The 19,260-nt window shown below is 47.2% G+C and overlaps 1 non-coding gene across 1 annotated transcript; it reads left to right on the forward strand.

The window, feature by feature from the left end:
• Positions 1-7,463: 7,463 nt before the first annotated feature.
• On the forward strand, positions 7,464-7,537 carry TRNAT-UGU (transfer RNA threonine (anticodon UGU)). The gene has a single exon. It is a non-coding gene; the product is annotated as a tRNA-Thr (tRNA).
• Positions 7,538-19,260: the final 11,723 nt, after the last annotated feature.

A 19,260-nucleotide genomic window follows, 5' to 3' on the forward strand; every position in this document is an offset into this window, starting at 1 on the left:
TACCTTCAACAGGAAGAATCGAAGAGAATACCACCTGCGCTCCAAACTCCTTAACCCGTACTCCCAGAGCCCTGTAGTCACTCTTGATCTGCTCAGCATCACACCTCGCAGTATCATTTGTGCCCACATGGATGAGTAGCATGGGATAGTAGTCAGAAGGCCGGATAATCCTCGACAAAGCCTCTGTAACGTCTCGGATACGGGCCCCTGGCAGGCAGCATACCTCCCGGGATGAACGGTCAGGGCGACAGATGGGTGTCTCCGTCCCCCTCAGCAGAGAGTCTCCAACCACCACTACCCTACGTTTCTTATCAGTGGTGGCAGCAGACCTCCCAGCCTTAGGGGTACGAGACTTCACCCCCTTAACTGTTGGGGGTGATTTCTTCTCTGCTGTATCTTTTACCACAACAGGAGGGTTCGCAGCAGCGGTGGAGCACTGCCCGCTGCTAGAAGTAACCAGCTGGCCGTGTCCACCCTGAGCCTCCTCCTCCACTGGTGTGTCAGGTACACCCTGAGGCATCTCCTCTTCCACTGCAGTGTCAGTAGTCCCGTCAACTGGGACAGCACCATCAGCTGTCTCCACATGGATACTGTCCAGGAATTGCTCATGGACATAGATGTTCCTCAGCCAGGCCACCTCCTCCTGTAGCTCTCCCACCTGCTGCCTGAGAGATTCCACCAGTAGGCACCTTTCACATTGGATGCCACCCCCAGCCTGGATATCAGTAAGTGGAAATTGCAAATTACAGTCTTTGCAAGCCCACACCAGAATCTGGGTAAAAGCATCCATGCTTTGGTGCTCTGTCTGGCTACAGGCGCAGGTGGAGGAGACAGAAGCAGTGCTGGCACAGGTGTTACGGGTCCTCCTCACCATTTTAAGCCTCCCTCTGTCAAAGTCTCAAATTCCTGTCTACAGCTCTCTGTCCGCTCCTCTTTGCTGTGAACAGAAAGGTTTTCGATGTGGCTCAGGTTATGGGTTCAAGGGACCAATGGGTCACAGATGAGACCGACAAGGGACCCCTCCTCCCTTCCTACTCCCCTTCCAAACTCCCTTGCAAAACTCCCTGTTAGCAGCTCCTGGTCGCTAAGCTCCCTGGTCGCTTGTGCGCAGCTTTATAAAGCCCTGGCCTGAGTGAATGCCCCGCCCACTGGTTAAGGCTCAGCCAATTACCAGAGGCTTCTAGCTTTCAAACCTTCCTAGTAGCTCCACCTCCAACTGCCAGCTACAGCACACGGTCCTTCAAACAAACAGACCAAACAGACTGACAAACACAAGCTCAGCACACAGCAAGTAACCCCCAAACACACACACAAACCCAAACACTGCAGACAGTCACTTACCCCACAGATGCTGTCTGTGCTCCTCCTTCACCTGGAGAACTCCCTTGCAAAACTCCCTGTTAGCAGCTCCTGGTCGCTTGAAAGGTAGGGCAGGGAAGGACCCCGAGAGTCAGAGCCAAGTCTCCCTAGGCCACCCCTGACAGGTGTTTGAAGAACAGGGAAACAAAGAGCACCATGAACTTATGGTTTTTGGATGAGCCAAGAAAAGGGAGCAGCATTGTCCCCCTCGGGTAGCCCCTGTTCAATTCCAGGTCAGAAAGCAAAACTCTTCTGCAAGAATATCCAAAAAATATTGTGTTTCACTTTGCTTCATAAGTACAGTTGTGTGGTAATTAAATGATGACCCTAAAGTGTCATAAAAGTGTGGGAAATACGGATGTATCTGAGAAAATGGCTTGGAATAGAGGAAGACAAAAACTGATCGGTGGAGAGAACAGGCACTGTTTCCCCCTGGTTTGGAGCTTCTCTCACAACTACTGGAATAGAAAAGCTAAGCAAATGGGGTTCTATTGTTGCAAAGGAGATTGAAGTGAGGCCATTATCTCTGGATAGAATTGAATGGTCATGTCAGGAGTGGGATTTGAAACCACATCTCTATGCAGAGACCAGAACACCCAAGGGATAAGAAAAAAAAAGTCTTAAAACTGGCATTTTAGACCAGTCCACTATCTTGATACTACAAAGAACATGATTTATCAACCCTAGTTTTCATTAATAGTTGATGAACTCTTTAGGGAGGTCGAGATAGCACATCTCTTTCAACTCCTAGAAACCTTCTACAGCACAGCTGATTTTTAGACACACTCACCCAGACCTAAAGTTACATGTTTCCTGGAGCTCCATGAGTTCTGTGGTGTTGGAATCTCCCTGCTCGCGTTTTAAATGAACAAAAGATGGGTGCTGGCATTCTGAGAAAGTAATGGTGACCCTCATAATCCTGCCCTGTGGGCCAGACAGTTAAGCAACCAGCACCCACAACCTCTACCATAATAGCATCCTGTCAGGCAACAACTCACTTATCAACAGCTGGGGTGTGAAATCTTCATTAGTGTAAGTGTGTCCATGGCTGAACAGCAAGAGTTCCTGCCCATTTCCCTTCCAGCTGGAGCATGATGAGAGTGTGTTTGTGGTTAACGTCATTGCTATAGATTATTGTTCATTCCCAACACTGACAATTCAGACAGTCCCTTTCCTATTCGAATCTCCACCATATCATTCCAATAGTCGGGGGCAGGATTTCTCTGGGGCACTGAAATGTTTCAGGGGGTTGGTGCATGAACTCAGCCTTGCATTCCATCTCTGATGTTTCATGGACTAACAGCAGCAGCATAAAGAAAGAGCAGAGCCAATATCTCACTGTCAGAAGTGAAGGTGGCCATGTTCCCTCTGTCTGACCATTGCCATTGCAGGAGAGAAGGGTTCAATGGAATCGAATGCCCTGGCTCAGACAAGAGACAGAGGGAGGTTTTGCTGTTCATGGATCTGTGCAAAGAAAATTGTATCTCTAGGAAATTGAGGAGGGAAAAGAAACATCCACATGGTGGCCCAATGCCCTAAGAAATGTGGGTGAAGGACTCGGGCTGAGAAATTAATTATTTAACAGGAATTTGTTTCAATGTATTGCCCTGATTAAAAGGTATGGCTAAAAAGCAGCCACTGTTGTTAATACTTGAACCTGCATGGAGACACCCAAGTGGGTATCAAGTCCATTGCCTTAGCCAGGATAGTCCATTATTTTATCAAACTCCAAATTTCTTGTTCAAGGTCTAGTTAATGTCTAGACTTCAGAGAAAATAATACACTGATGATAATAAGAAGAGCATAGAAATATTTTGCAGTCACTCTGGGCATAACTATGATGATTGGTTTGTGTTTCACTCTTAATATCTGGCACCACCATCTTTCCCTTTAGTCTTGTAGTTAATAAAGGTTAAAACTAAACATCACTTCAGATATGAGGGAGTGTTTGTGTTCATTCCTGTGAGCTAGACAGGGGTTTGATGTAGCTCCTTTCAATTCTCTGGCTCTGCCGGGATAAGTAACATTTCAGGCTGTCACTGAACTGAAGGAGAAAGATCATTTTTTGATAGATGACGCCTTCTCTTAAAAGTGTTTGTCTGGCTGGCAGCCCTGGTTCCGAGGTCTCTCCTGAGGGAAGAAAGTTTCTCTGCAAAATACTAAAACTTTTAACAGAGAGGAGGGAAAGGCGATGGCCACATGATGGGGCCAGTATGTACCACAACATGGTTCTTTTATGTGGGATGACTCTGAACACTGACTGATCTCCATTCCCTTGGGTTTGAAGAGATGTTTAGTTGGGCACTTGGGAACCTATAAGGCTGAAGCAATTTTATGGATGGTAACACTAGGATTGAAGGGTTATTTAATGTTGTAGAAATTGTTAAAAACACTTAGCTTAAACTGGAACTGCCTGTTATTAAAGGCTGGTTTCCCCACGTCAGTTCCATAAGCTCTGCTAGAAACACCCTGGCTTCTCTCCTGCATCCCCACTTGGGCCTGACAAGTTTTGCTTGTGTTTGAATTCTGCAAAGCAGAGGAGCATGTGAGATTTTCCTTGCAAGCTCTGTGTGTTTGTGTGAATCTTTGACCAGGTCTGCACTACAAAGTTATTTCAGCAGAATTATATTGCTCATGTGTGTGAAAAACACACAATGCTCTCTCGGTCGGCAGCTTGTGGCTGGTGTACACACTGAATGCCACATCTGGTGACAAAACTGCCCTGTTCTGCTGACAAAATAAAACGACTTTGATGAGAGGTCTAGAGCTTTTTGCAGCAAACTTAAAGCGACAGAGTAGATGCTGCTGTTCATTATATCAACATAACTGGCCTCCTCCAGTATCCCACAATGCCCACCGTGAACTCGCCTGCCCTGCATTCCTGCTACAGAGGCTGGGCCCTTCCCCTTTCATAGTTCTGGGAAGTTCTGACAGCTGAGCCTGCTGCTCTGGTCCGGCAGCCAGGAGCAAATCACTGCTGTGGAATGCTGCTCTCTCCCGCACTGCAAACACAGAGCAGGGTGGCGGGAACTTCCTTACATTGGGGGGGGGGCACCGGTATCCGAACTGTGACACCCCCATGACACCCCTTCCCTCGAAGAGGCTTTTACCTTCTAAAGAGGGACAGCTGTTTTCTAGTAAAATCAGGAAAAGGGAAGGAGAAAACTGGAAAGAGGTTCCTCCTGGCACTCACGTACATGAAGCGAAATACTCTCTCAGCCCTCAAAGAGAGGCCTGGAGAAGGAGACTTGCTGATGCAAAGCCACAGGAGTCTCTGAGGTTTCCCTGGCCCCTCGACCCTGTCCTGCCTACCTGATATCAGCATCTCTCTGTGAGGTCACCACCTCCCCACCACCTTTGACCAATAATCTGAGGTCCTGCAAAAAGCCTTTGTGATGTCACTGCCACACCCCTCCCTTGCTGTGCTAATGTCCTGCCCCTGGCCAGGCACTTTGGAGGTTTAAGCTACTCCCTGTGGATCACCCCACTCAAGGAGCGTTCGTTCTAGGAAGCAAGCCGGCTAGACAGGAAAACATCAGACACTGCTCCCAATGCTACACTTTTTCAGAAATTTGTTGACTTTATGGCCAGAAGAGACCATTAGAGCATCTAATCTGATCCCCTGCATATCACAGGCCTCCTCTATGACACAATAGCTACTTTTGGGGCAAACACATTCCAGAAAGGCATCTAGTCTTCATTGAATGACATCAGGAGATGGCAAATCCACCACTTTCCTCGGTAGCTTGTTTCTGTGGTGAAAAATCCTCACTGTTGAATATTTGTGCCTTAGTTGTAATATGAATTTGCCTCTTTTCACCTTCCAGCCATTGGGTCTTGTTATGCCTTTCTCTGCTAGATTAAAGAGCCCTTTAATACCCAATATTTTCTCTCCATTAAGGCATTTCAACACTTCAATTAAGTCACTTTTCATTCATGAAAGACCCCCCACCGCCGAATTGCCGCCGAAGACCCGGAGTGGAAGGATTTCCGGGGAACTAGGCCCCACAAGAGTTTTCCAGGGTCCCCGGAGTTGGTGAAGGACCCCGCTCCAGGAGCCCCGAAAAACTCTTATGGGGACCCCTGCAGGGCCCACGGCAAATTGTCCCACTTACCTCCCACCTCTGGGCAGCCCTGATGGGACCTGGAGCTACTGTTATTTCTGGACTCCTGTGAGACCCTCAGCTGGTCGGTTTGCACTCTGCACTCATTGCTTCCCTCTCAGGACTCTCTCACCTCCTCCGTCTCTGCTGCTCTCCTCCTCTAGACATTGAACCCAGCCCTTGCTGCTGCCAACGCCAACTGGCAGAAGGGCCTTTGTCCCCTGCCTGAGGGGAGGCCAATGCATGTGGGGGGCCATAAGCAATATGATATTTTCTGGCTTATTCTCTATCCCTTTCTTAATGATTCCCAAGATTCTCTTTGCTTTTTTGACCGTCGTTGCAGACTGAGTGGATGTTTTCAGAGAACTATCCGCAGTGACTCCAAGATCTCTCTTGAGTGGCAACAACTATTTTTGGCCTCGTCATTTTATATGTATAGTTGGGATTATGTTTTGCAATGTGCATCACTTTGCAGTTATCAACAAATCTGCCATTTTGTTGCCCTTTCACCTGATTTTGTGAGATCTTTTTGTAACTCTTCGTAGGCTGCTTTGGACTTAACTTTCCTGAGTACTTTTGGATCATCTGCAAGTTTTGCCACCTTGCTGTTTACTCCTTTTTCCAGATTATTTATGAATATGTTGAATAGTACTTGTCCCAGACTCCCTGGGGGACACGACTAGTGACCTCTCTCCATTTTGAAAACTGACCATTTATTCATACCTTTTAACCAGTTATTTATCCATGAGAGGACCTTCCCTCTCAGCCCCATGAGAGTGTAATAGAGCAGAAAAAGGCTTCCTTGGGAAAGGGAGTGAATTGTGAATATATCAGGTGGTTGTGCACATTTATTGTCCTGGTGAAAAAGTGTGCCTGATACTCAGTCTTTGCTGCTCCTGCTGGCTGTGACTGCTGAAGACATTTTCCTTCTCTACTCCAAGGTCTCTCTTCTGCCAGATTCTCAAAAAATCAGGCTGCCCTGTAGACTATGGCAGAGCAGTTTGGTAATAGGCTGCAGGACTCACCATGTAAGAATGTACCTGCTGTAGCACCTTGACTGATCATGGGCCAAATCCTGCAGCCCTGGCAGCCCAGGATAACCTCCCATTGATGGCAATGGGAATTGAGCCTTTGTAACTAGCTGCTGGCACCTGTGGTCTCAGATATTAATTAAACTGGTGGCAAACACAGCTTCATCCAAAGTGGTGAAGGATGTAGGTGAAAGAGCAAAGCTGGCCATCTGGGGAGCTGCTGCAGCCACATAACCACAGCTGGAAGGGAGAAAAGAAAAAACTCCTTAAAGTGCTGGGAGCAGCCCCGAGAAAAGGAATTTTGTCAGTGAGATCAGTAGCAATAAATACGAAATGAAGGAGTGCTTTGTCCTCTGTGCCAACATCATTTGAACTGTGTTACTTTACTGTGAGATAAAGCTTTAAAATATCCTGCTGTAATTTCAGGATGGGTCTGTAACCATAATCAGTCTCTGTGGGAAGTGGCCTCTAGATAGTCATCTTTGGGAAGAGCTGGCTGAAGAGCCTTCCTACTCACCAGGAGATCCTGGCTTGGCCTGACAGCTCTTCCTTGCTGAACCTGGCTTTTCTGTCAGGCTCCTTTTTTTAATTTCTTCTCGTGAAAAGAAAAGACTTCACTGCACAATCCTTGTAAGTGCTTGTTCAAGACACAGAGAACCTTCCTTGCAGCTAAGTCTTGGAAAGTGTTAAATGATAAGTCTGGATCTGATGGAGAGGTTACCATGACTCAGAGTTGAGCTGAAGTTGCTGTGACTGAAACACAGAGCATTAGTCAGTATCCGATCAGAGCAGCTTGTGGAAGAAGCACATTAGAAGCCCTCTGTTAGCTCAGCTGTGGCTTTCCATGAACAGAGGCAGCCTACTCAAGGTCTGCAAGTCTTGAGGGAAATGGGGAACACTTTTACTTTGGAATTTGAAGGTGTAGTTGTGGACCATCAAGTGGAATGGTTGCAAGTGCCTTACTGGGAAAGGCACCATGGCTTAGTAGGCTAAAGCACCTGTCTTGTAAACAGGAGATCCTGGGTTCAATTCCCAGTGGTGCCTTGTTCTGTAGCTTTTGTCTCCTCTTCTCACATTTTCATGTGTCTTCCTAGGAAACAGAAGAGACCTCCCTTGACAATCCAAGTAATTGCCTGTGAAGGAAAAGGCTTCTTTTCAGCGGAGCAGAGCGTTGAAGAGAATCAAATCCTCAGTCTGGTGTTGATGAAAAGGCTATTGGCATTGGCAAAGAGGTTGCTCCAGCTGCAATTTGCTGTGACAGGAGAGCCTTGTTGTGCGTCCATGCGATTCGCTGGGGATATCTGTGCACAGAGATCCTTCTAGAGGGTTCTCTGCAGGGCTTGCAGGAAATGGAAAATTACTGTCCTTTCACCTTTCATGTTATTGTTGTTGATGAAAAATGGAGCAGTTACAGGAGAAGTCCCAGAGCATGGCACCATGGCAGAGCTTTCAAGAGACCTTCTGGATAAAGAGCAGATTCAGGATCCAGCATGCAGTGCTGCCTTGCTGAACGTGCCTCCTCTTGTTCCCTTTTGGTCAATCTTTTTTGTTAACAGAGAAGCCCGACTCTGGCTAGCCATACACATGCTTGCAAAAGAAATGGGTCTTTTTGCTGACAAGTGTCGAAAGGAGGCATCGGATAAACATGGAAACAAGGTCAAGGTCACTGTATCTCATCTGGCAGATGCAGCTGTTGAAGCTACAAAGCTGAGCACTAAGCACAATATTACCATGGCTGGTCACAGCAGGGTCTCTATGTGGTGGGGTCCGTGGGGTACAATCTCATACTGTGGGACTGCTCTGTCCTCTTATCTCTCCAGCCTGGGCTGTGTCTTACAACACTGCACTAGTAACAAGCAGCAAAACCCCTCCTGGTGCTGTGATCACTCAGCCAACAACATGTAGCAATGCACCCAACTAAGTTGCATGAATGCTCTATAAGCCACTCCTCAATTATACATAGAGAGACACCAGCATACCTTCCCTGCCCTCAGCCTTGCATCTCAGAAATGTATCATTTTACACTGCTCAAATCCTCTCGAAAAGTACAAGCTCATTAATTAATTCACCACTACCTCAAAAAGAAAGTGAACATGCACCAGCCTTTTTAATTTGAGCAGCTTTCCCAAGCACTCTGGACAATTTCACAAGTAAGTATAAAACATTAAAATAAGTTTCTTAACTACAGAAAGATAGATTTTAGGTGATTATAAGTGTTAGGCAGAGAGGTCAAAGTTGGTTACATAATGAAAATAGCATCTCAGTGCAACATTCTATACCTTTGGGGGAGCGTGCTAACCCACATATTCCTCATTTTCATATAATCGTGATCTTAAATATAGAGCATGACTTGTAAGGTATCAGGGGAAAGGATATGATCTGCTGAAAGTCATTTCTCTACCCATAGATGTATACCATTCATGCATATGAAGTTATGAGAATTGTGTAGTATGGTTGCCACTAAGCTGTAAGTTGGAGGAATCAGCCATCACCTGAATGAGGCCACATGAGGGGAATAGCTGAACCTTGCTTGGAGAGATGCAGGGATGCTCACCTGACTCTGAAGAGGGCCACAAAGCCAATGGAGAAGAACGGATATGATAAAAGGGAGAGACATTTGCCATGCTTTCTCTCTCTCTCTCACTTACATCTACAGACATCACCACACCAAGCAACTGAAGCAGTGATGAAAGGGAAGAGCCTGACTGAAAAGCAACCAGCCAGCCTGTGGTGAGAAGCATCTAAGTTTGTAAGGGCATTGAAAGGGTTACGATCAGCTTAGAATGCATTTTGCTTTTATTTCACAAAAACAGCAAGGAGTCCAGTAGTACCTTAAGGACTAAAAGATTTATTTGGGCATAAGCGTTCGTGGGTCAAAACCCCACTTCTTCAGATGCATGGAGTGAAAATTGCAGGTACAGGCATAAATATATGTTGAAACATGACATGAAGAGAGTTACCTTACAAGGGGAGAACCAGTGCTGAAGGCCAATTCAGTCAGAGTGGATGTGGTCCACTCCCAATAATTGATGGGGAGGTGTCAATACCAAGAGAGGGAAAATTGCTTTTGTAGTGTAACTCTGCAATTTCTCTTTGAAGTCTGTTTTTGAAGTTTTTTGAATGGCTACTTTTAAATGTTAATGAACGTGAATGTGTAAATGTATTAGTGACTATGCAAGTCCTGTATGGTCTAGTGGTTATGAGTCCTGGCAGCCTAGATTCAATTCCTCGTGTGGGAAAAGTGCAGAGCTCTTGCTCAGAAAGGAGAAAGGGATCCTGCCAGCAGTGAAAGTTGGATAGTATTAGGAAAAGATCCCAGAAAGGGTGGGTCGAGGTCTGAGGGGAGACCAGGGAAGGATCCCAGCTGTGTGGGAAGCTGACACTCTGGCAAGCACAGGCCTGGTATGGGGAGTGGGAAAAAAGAATGTGTCCCTCTAAACTCACCAACTGCAGAGTAGGCAGGATTGGAAGAATTATGTGTTTGTTGGTAAACATCAATTTCTGTGTAAACACACAACCCAATGGCAAAATATTTCCATCAATAATAATCAAAATTGACAGATGGGCAAAGTAAGAAACATGCTGCTTGAGAACTTATCCTATTCTAATCCTATAGGGGTCCCTTCTGCCTTAGGCACCACCATGTGGGTGTTTCATTTCCCTCCCCATTTTCACACAGAGAAACAATTTCCTTTGCACAGATCCAAGAACAGCAAAACCTTCCTGTGTCTCTTGTCTGAGCCAAGGCATTCAATTCCATTGAAACCTTCTCTCCTGCAATGACAATGATCAAATAGAGGGAATGCATCCACCTTCCTCCCCTGGCTGTGAGATATTCCCTCTCCTCTTCATGCTGCTGTTACCCTTACCCTTAGAGCCCTGACCAGGGCTATTCTATCTACTACCCAAGATCCACAAACCCAGAAATCCTGGACACCCCATCATCTTGGGCATTGGCACTCTCACTGAAGGACTGTCTGGATATGTGGACTCTTTGCTCAGACCCTATGCCACCAGCACTCCCAGCTATCTCCGTGACACCACTGATTTCTTGAGAAAACTACAATGCATTGGTGACCTTCCAGAAAACACCATCCTAGCCACCATGATTGTGGAGGCTCTCTACACAAACATCCCACCCACAGATGGAATACAAGCTGTCAGCAACAGTATCCCTGATGATGCCACAGCACAACTGGCTGCTGAGCTCTGTGCCTTTATCCTCACGCACAACTATTTCAAATTTGATGACAATATATATCTCCAGATCAGTGGCATCACTATGGGCACCTGCACGGCCCCACAATATGCCAACATTTTTATGGCTGACCTGGAACAACGCTTCGTCAGCTCTCGTCCACTCACGCCCCTTCTCTACCTACGCTACATTGATGACATCTTCATCATCTGGACCCATGGGAAGGACACTCTGGAAAAATTCCACCATGATTTCAACAGCTTCCACCCCACTTTCAACCTCAGCTTGGACCAATCTACAAGGGAGGTCCACTTCCTAGACACCACGGTGCACATAAGTGATGGTCACATTAACACCACCCTATACCAAAAACCCACCAACCGCTATGCCTACCTAATGCTTCCAGCTTCCGTCCCAGGCACATCACACGATCCATTGTCTACAGCCAAGCACTGAGGTACAACCGCATCTGCTCCAACCCCTCGGACAGAGACCAACACCTACAAAATCTTCACCAAGCATTCTCAAAACTACAATAACCACATGAGGAAATAAGGAAACAGATCAACAGAGCCAGACGTGTACCCAGAAGCCTCCTACTACAAGACAAACTCAAGAAAGAAACCAACAGACCTCCACTGGCCATCACACACAGTTCCCAGCTATAACCCTTCCAGCGCATCATCAAGGATCTGCAACCCATCCTGGACAAAGATCTCTCACTTTCATAGGCCTTGGGAGGCAGACCAGTCCTCGCCTACAGACAACCCGAAGCATATTCTCACCAGTAACTGCATACTGCACCATAGTAACTCTAACTCAGGAATCAATCCATGCAACAAACCTCGATGCCAACTCTGCCTACATATCTACACCAGCGACACAATCACAGGACCTAACCAGATCAGCCACACCATCACCGGTTCATTCACCTGCATGTCCACCAATGTAATATATACCATCATATGCCAGCAATGCCCCTCTGCTATGTACATTGGCCAAACCGGACAGTCCCTATGGAAAAGTATAAATGGACACAAATCAGATATTAGGAATGGCAATATACAGAAACCTGTAGGAGAACACTTCAGTCTCCCTGGACACACAATAGCAGATTTAAAGGTAGGCATCCTGCAGCAAAAAAACTTCAGAACCAGACTTCGAAGAGAAACTGCTGAGTTTCAGTTCATTTGCAAATTTGACACCATCCGCTCAGGATTAAACAAAGACTGTCACTGGCTAGCCAACTAAAAAAGCAGTTGCTCCTCCCGTGGTGTTCACACCTCAACTGCTAAAAGAGGGCCTCATCCTCCCTGACTGAACTAATCTCATTATCTCTAGACTGATTCTTGCCGGCATATTTATACCTGCCCCTGGAAATTTCCACTACATGCATCTGATAAAGTGAGTATTCACCCACGAAAGCTTATGCTCCAAAACATCTGTTAGTCTATAAGGTGCCACAGGACTCTTTGTCGCTTTTTACAGATCCAAACTAACACGGCTACCCCTCTGATATGTGATCAGTGCGGCTGGTGGGAGAAGCGCATGTTAGAAGCCCTCTGTCAACTCAGCTGTGGTTTTCTGTGCACAGAGAGCCAGACACTTCAAAGTCTGCAAGTCTTGAGGGTATGGGAAACCTTTGTACTTTGGAATTTGAAGCTGTTGTCTTAGACCATCAAGTGGAACAATTGCAAGCAAGTGCTTAGGAAAGGCACCATGACTTAGCTGGCTAAAGCACTTGTCTCATAAACAGTAAATCCAGTATTCAACTCCCAGCAATGCCTTGTTGTATAGCTTTTGTCTCCTCTGCTCACATTTTCCTGTGTCTTTCTAGGAAACAGAAGAGACTTCTCTTGGCAATCCAAGTAATTGCTTGCTAAGGAAAAGGCTCTTTGGAGAAGAGCATTGGAAAGACTCAAATCACAAGCCTGGAGTTGGTGAAAAGGCTGCTGTGACTGGCATTGCCAAGACAGTTGCTTTGAGTGCAATTGCTGCAACACGAGCCTGGGCCACACATCTTTGTGATTCACTGGGGATGTCTACACAGTCTCTTCAGGTCGTGCAGGAAATGGAGAGTTACTCTCCTGTTACCTTCCTTTTGATTGTCACTGATGAAAAATTGAGCAGTTAGGAGAAAAAGCCCAGAGATCAGTACCGGATTTACCATGGCATCAATGGCTCCATAGCGCCAGGTCCACGCTCAGAAGGGGCCCATAGCACTCACTTCCTCCCCTCTTGCAGTGCTGCAGAAGCAGAGCCTCAGGGATCCAGCCTTGGAGCTCAGAACCCAAGAGGCCCTGGTAGCTATAGTTCCTTGGCCAGATCCCTGCCTATAGAGCCGGCCCTGGAGCAGGGAAGGAACTACATTTCCCAGCATTCTCTGGCAGCTGTCCACAGGAAAGGGAGCGGGAGGGAGGGGGGACACTGAGAAGCCATGCATCGCAGCTTGCTGTGGATGGAGAGCTGGCTGCTAGAAGGGGGTGACAGTGTGAATGCGGAACAAGTGTTCCCAAGAAGTAGGAGGCTTTGGCCCAGATATCACCCTCAGGAGACTTCCCCAGGCTGGATTAGGGATGCTGGTGTGACTGCACCTAGAGCCCCCCAAGAAAGAAATGAGTGGACTAAATGGACAGTGCCTCTCTCTGTCTGAAGCCTAGTAAGGGAGGTATGTGGATCCCACCAGATGTTAAAATGAAAAGTAAGGGAGGGAAGGCTCTACTACAGAGGTGGGCAAACTTTTTGGCCTGATGGAAACATTGGGGTTGCAAAACTGTAGGGAAGGATGGGGTAGGGAAGACTGCGCCTCCCCAAACAGCCTGACTCCCACCCCCACCCTCTAGCCACCCCCTCCCACTTCCTGTCTCCTGACTGTCCCCCTCAGAACCTCTGACCCATCCAACCCCCCACCCCGATCCTTGTCCCCTGACTACCCCCTCCCAGGACCTCCTGCCCCTAACCAACCCCCCCTGCTCCCGGTCCCCTGACTGCCCTGACCCCTGTCCACACCCCCCTCCCCCTGACAGCCCCCCTGGAACTCCCAGGCTTATCCATTCCCCCTACCCAGTTCCCTGACCATCCCCCAGAACCTCCACCCCATCCAACTGCCCTCTTCTCTCTGTCCTCTGAGAGCCCCCTGGGACTCCTCAGCCCTTATACAACTCCCCAGCCCTAGCCCCCTTACTATGCCGCTCAGAGCAGCATGTCTGGCAGCCATGCTGCCTGGCCGGAGCTGCTCGACAGGAGTGCGCAACCCCTCTTCCCAGAGCGCTGCCCACTTAGCGGCGTAGCTGCAGGGCAGCGGGGACAGCAGAGGAGGGGCCGGGGGCTAGCCTCCCTGGCTGGGAGCTCAAGGGCCAGATAGGATGGTCCCATGGGCTGAATGTGGCCTGCGGGCAATAGTTTGCCCACCTCTGCTCTACTAAAAGCAGCAAAGAATCCTGTGGCACCTTATAGACTAACAGACGTTTTGGAGCATGAGCTTTCGTGGGTGAATACCCACTTCTTCAGATGCATGAAGGAGAGCAAGTCTCCTTCTCCAGGTCTCTCTTAGAGGACTGAGAGAGTATTCGGGTTCACGTACATGAGTGCCAGAAGGAACCTCTTTCAAGTTTTCTCCTTCCCTTTTAGTGATTTTACTAGAAAACAGCCGTCCCTGTTTAGAAGGTAAGAGCCTCCTGGAGTTTTGAAACCTGTTCAGTGTGCTCTACTAGAGGACCTGGGCAGCTTTAGATAAAGTGCCAGGCACGTAGCAGGATTTCCACGTCTGAGGCATGGAAGCCGAAACTGGCTTTTCCTTTCCAGATTTATCCAATATTCAGAAAGGGAATCTAGCACCTGCCTTCCAGATTTGAACACTCTCAACACTCAGGAGGGCTCAAGCTTAGTTTGGGCAGCTGGTACTTCATTTCTCCCAAATCAAATATGCTGTTTCACTGTAACTTGCTGTAGAAAAAGTAGGATAAAATTGAGCAACAAATGCTGGGGTCTTCCCAGTGCTAACTAGGACTGAAATTGCTATTTTCAACAGCAACTACCATTTTGGTTTAGTTTGGTTTGTTGAAAAGGAAGAGAGTAATATTGCATTGGCCAGTTCCCCATAGAAACGAAGAGTGGAACAAAAGAATAACAAAGGCACCTCAACTTTTCCTCATTTATGTAACAGTCTTATAAGATGGATTGAGATATCCTCCAATCATACAAGCTGAACATTGTTCCACTTCACCGCAGTTCTGGAACCATGAGGGCACCAGTCCTGTCTGTGTTCTGGGCACATCCCAAACTCCTACTGAACTCAGAAGTGCCCGGCTTCTGTGACCATGTCACCTGATATGTTCAGCCCTTGTAAGAGAAGCAGGTTCACATTTAGTAATTGGGTGGGAAGCCTCTCAGAAAGCGTTAGCTGCTGTAGGAGGTGTTGCTTATTCACTAGGTGATGTGAGACCTTCCTGTTACACTAGTAAACCAGTGCCGCACAGAATGCACTTTGCTCCTGGAGTCTAGAATGGAGCCTTTGCTACTATACACAATCCATTAAAAACAATGAAAAGACTCCCACTCACTTCAACAGGCTTTGGACAGAACTGGTTATACACAGGGTAACTCCACTGTTTTCACAAGGTCCTGGTCTCACAGCGGAGGGGGAGCATGTGAGCTTGTTGCAGAGCTGCTGCTCAGGGATGGGATCCTCCTGGCACCCCAGCCTCCAAAATCATTCAGGCTGCACTTTCTGCATGACTATGTGCTAGCTGAGGGGTACGTGGGAATTGGTGGCCTCTGCTGCAGATGATGGGAATCTCAGGTATTTAAAGCCATGGCCTAGAGGAGGGAAGTGCCTAACTCCAGAGTCTGCAGCTGCCTAAGGCCAGCGCTGACGATTTAGAGTCCCTAGTGCCACCGTTGCAAGGTTCAATCATGCTCAGCCTTGGACTTGCCACCCCCTCCTGCGGCTAGTAGCTGCAGCTGTCTAAGTCTGGCCTCTGGCAGTTGGCCTCATGGCTATAGCCAGAGAAGCTACAAGTGGCTCTGTGACTACTAGGGGTTATTAAGCTAGAGCAGCTAAAGAAACTGGAGTTAGCCCCAAGGAACAGAGGTCACCAGCAGGAAAGGAATGTTAAGAGGAGCAGGGAAAGTGGGAGCAGGTCAGGCTTGCAGAGGGAGCTTCCAGCTGGTTGGGGAGCATGTCCAAAGTAGAAAGGAAACTAGTATGGGTAGAGGTGGTGGTGACCAGGTAGCAGACTAGCACGTAGATGGGAGCAAAGGGAGAAAGGCTGGTGTCTTCAGATTCCCAAGGGCTAAGTCCTCACTTTAGGGAAATGGTGTTTGCAGGTGGCTTGCTCACATGGCAGGATGGGTGCTGAGGGAGGGATCTGTCAGAACTGATCAGATATCTGCTGGCTTTAGAACTTTGAGCTGAGATTAGGACCACATGCAGTGACTGGTGACATGGAGGGTACTGGTGACATGGCTAGAGAAGATCTGAATGAGGAAGGAGATAAATCTATGGGGAGTTTCCTTGATCACTATGAAAGTTCTACTCACTGTTGACATTGATAAACCCACATGGGTGTACAGCTCAATAAGAAAACATGGGGGCTGAGGGAGCTGTGTATGGCAATGCATATAGTCATGTAGGAGTGTGTGATCAAAATGAAAAATGTCTCTGAGATTCAGTACCGGGTATACTATGGCACCAATGGCACTGCCCCACCAGGCCCACACTCAGAGCCCACAGTGGCTATATAGGGGCCCACAAATATGTTTGGTGCCAGGGCCCACAAAAGGTTAATCTGGCCCTGACTCCCCGAGCACTATTCAGACCCACACTTTTGGGTGGACCTCCCACAGTGGGAGCTGCAGAGCACTCCCCCGCAACACACACTCACACACCTCCTGGTGTTGGGAGGGGAACAGAAGGACAAAAGAATCAAGAGATGAAGAGAAAGGAGGGAGGGAGAGATGGAAGGAAAGGTGAAAAAAAAAGGACAAACCCTAATGTCCCCAGTGATTTTTATGGTACAAAATCCGAGGTGCAGAATAAAATTCTGCCTCCTTAAACTCGTGTTTTCCACACCTTGAATTCAACTGTCACCAGATGGATCAGACTGAACAGGTTTCAAAACTCCAGGAGGCTCTTACCTTCTAAACAGGGACAGCTGTTTTCTAGTAAAATCACTAAAAGGGAAGGAGAAAACTTGAAAGAGGTTCCTTCTGGCACTCCTGTACGTGAACCCGAATACTCTCTCAGTCCTCAAAGAGAGACCTGGAGAAGGAGACTTGCTGAAGCAAAGCCATAGGGGTCTCTGAGGTTTCCCTGGCCCCTCGCCCCTGTCCTGCCTGCCTGATGTCAGCATCTCTCTGTGAGGTCACCACCTCCCCACCACCTTTGACCAATAGTCTCAGGTCCTGCAAATGGCCTTTGTGATGTCACTGCCACACCTCTCCCTTGCTGTGCTAATGTCCTGCCCCTGGCCAGGCACTTTGGAGGTTTGAGCTACTCCCTGTGGATCACCCCACTCAAGAAGCGTTCGTTCTAGGAAGCAAGCCGGCTAGACAGTAAAACCTCAGATGCTGCTCCCAATGCTACACTCAGTTTTTCAGAAATTAGTCAACTTTATGGCCAGAAGAGATCATTAGAGCATCTAATCTGACCCCCCTGTATATCACAGGCCTCCTGTATGTCACAATAGCTACTTTTGGGGCAAACACATTCCAGAAAGGCATCTAGTCTTCATTAAATGACATCAGGAGATGGCGAATCCACCACTTTCCTTGGTAGCTTGTTCCTGTGGTGAATCATCCTGGCTGTTGAATAGTTGTGCCTTAGTTGTAATATGAATTTGTCTCTTTTCACCTTCCAGCCATTGGGTCTTGTTATGCCTTTCTCTGCTAGATTAAAGAGCCTTTAATACCCAACCTTTTCTCTCCATTAAGGCCCTTTAACACTTCAATGAAGTCACTTTTCACTCTTCTTTTGATAAGCGAAACAGGTTGAGCTCTTTCAACAGCTCACTAGAAGGCATTTTTCTCCAACCCTCAGAACATTTGGTGGGTCTTTGCTGCCCCAGCTCCAATTTCACAAAATCTTTTTCAAATCAGGACACCAAAACTGGAGGCAGTATTCCAATATCAGTCTCACTGATGCCGTGTCACCTCCTGTGACGTTATTGACATAATCTGTAACTGTATAGATCACTGTTGCGACCACTGTTCTATATTTGCAGCCAATATTGTAGAAAGGTTCTCGTGTAAGGGGTCAATGGAGAGGTTATGATTGGCTGATTATAATTATGCCATCTCTAGATGTGTATCATTTTTGTAGTTGACATTATGAATATTGGCGCTATGCTGTCCCTATTTCAAACTTGTGCTATGCTTCCGAGGAACACCTGAGCCAGACAAGTTGGTATCAGTTCTGCCTAGCCTGCTTGATGGCCCATTCAGGACCATTAGCTATACAATTGATCCATTGAGAGAAGGCAGATACACCTTGTGACTCAGCAAGGTATGTAGGGACCTGCCCATGGACAGAACTCTAAGGTTTTTCTAAGCTTACGTGCTGGATAGAGTGTCCTTGGGACAAATAAAGCAAAGACCACATGGCAAGAGACTATAAAAGGCTGATGCCTCATCTCCATCTTGTCTTCAATCCTGCTTCATACCGCTGGAGGGAGTTTGCTACAAACTGAAACTCTGTACAAAGGACTGAATGACCCATCCCAGCTGTGGATGAACTCTAGAGACTTGATTTGAACCTGCAGGTTATTCCATTACTGCTACAACCCTGAACCAAGAACTTTGCCATTACTGTATGTGAAGGGTTAAAATCCATGTGCATTTTATATAACAACCTGGTCTATGGATTGTGCCAGCTCTTTTCCAGACCCAAAGTCCAGAGTATGGTCAAGGGACCAGAGGCCTAGCAAATCGTGATCAGCTAAGAGAAAGCTGGGGTAAACAGAAAGCCTTGCTTGCTAAGATTGGCCTGGTCAGCAAATTGCCAGGTGTTGGAGATAAGAACTAAAGAATTGTGTCTTATTCAGAGTTGCAGATTGAACAAAGAATCCCTGTTCCTATTGTGTTAGTCTCTTCTGTAGGGAGATGTTCTTCCCACAGATCCAACCTTGAGTTTATGAGAAGTTGGCACATATCAGTATAAGATATGGCATCCTTCCACCTCCCTTCCAAGAGACCAATGCCTGCCTTAAGACACACAGAAAACAATCTTTATTGCCATATACTTTCACTATTTCTTTGCTTTAACCCCCGGGAATGTTAAATGTGGAACTGCTTACCCCGTCACTTTCCCCCGCCCATGGAAAATCTATATATTCTATTGTAATCAATTGATTGACAGTGTCTCTGAGCCTAATAAGCAAGGTGACACTCCACCAGTGCTGTGTGTAATAAACTCCTATTCTTGATCTCTGCACAGTGTAGATTTATGTCCTTTACAGACACCTGCTGAATAAAGAGGAGATTCAGCATCCAGCACCCAGTGGTGCCTGGCTGAATGCGTCTCCTCTCCCTACAGCTTGGTGATCTTTTGAGGAAATGGAGAAGACTGCCT

This window comes from Gopherus flavomarginatus, chromosome 1 (genome assembly GCF_025201925.1).
Source record: "Gopherus flavomarginatus isolate rGopFla2 chromosome 1, rGopFla2.mat.asm, whole genome shotgun sequence".
In the NCBI taxonomy this organism is placed as follows: Eukaryota; Metazoa; Chordata; order Testudines; family Testudinidae; genus Gopherus; species Gopherus flavomarginatus.